The following is a 673-nucleotide window of genomic DNA, read 5'->3' on the forward strand; positions in this document are numbered from 1 at the left end:
AATGATCACTATGACATAGATGATGATTGCGCAATGTAATGGTGCGTCTGCCAAAACAGGAAGAGGGAAAAACGAGCCCATGTGTCGTCTGTGCAGCAGGTTATTAAGACCCATGGTTACGTTTTGTTGCTAGGCGACATCTAGTGGTCATAGTAATGATGACAGGAGCAAAGGGAAAGACAGACACAGGAGAGCAGTGTTCGATTCCCATGTGAAACCAGCTGTTCATATTGTTTCTTTGATCCATGTTGTTGTTATGGTAACCATTCTAGGGTCAACATGCTAACATGCTCACAGTGTTGGGGAAGCTAGCTTTGCACGCTACATCACAATGGAAGAAGTTGAACTACAGCTTAGCTACGCTAGTTAAATAAACCTGTCTGCACCGTCTCCCAAGAGTTGACTGCATTTGGGTCCAACTTACCTCAATACCCTTGACAAGTAGTTCAAAATATGCTTTGGAAAAAAAATGATGAAATTGACAATTTAGTGTGTGACACGTGACACAAAATTATAACAAAATGTAAAACAAAAAAGTCACATGCTGGCAAAAAATTCCTCTCAATTTATTGTTCACAGGTCACACCCAAACACCAAGATATCACTGATCATGGGAAAGTGCTGGAATGTCAGCTTTAGTTTTCTATACAATAACACAAGGTTTATCTATGAT

The 673-nt window shown here is 40.1% G+C and overlaps 1 protein-coding gene across 1 annotated transcript in view; it reads right to left on the bottom strand.

The window, feature by feature from the left end:
* epas1b (endothelial PAS domain protein 1b) overlaps window positions 1–673 on the bottom strand; it is a 49,327-nt gene that overhangs the window by 9,121 nt on the left and 39,533 nt on the right. The window lies entirely within an intron of this gene.

Source organism: Seriola lalandi, unplaced genomic scaffold (assembly GCF_002814215.2).
Source record: "Seriola lalandi dorsalis isolate HSWRI2012SDOR001 ecotype SW California unplaced genomic scaffold, Sedor1 jcf7180002054952, whole genome shotgun sequence".
NCBI classification, from domain to species: domain Eukaryota; kingdom Metazoa; phylum Chordata; class Actinopteri; order Carangiformes; family Carangidae; genus Seriola; species Seriola lalandi.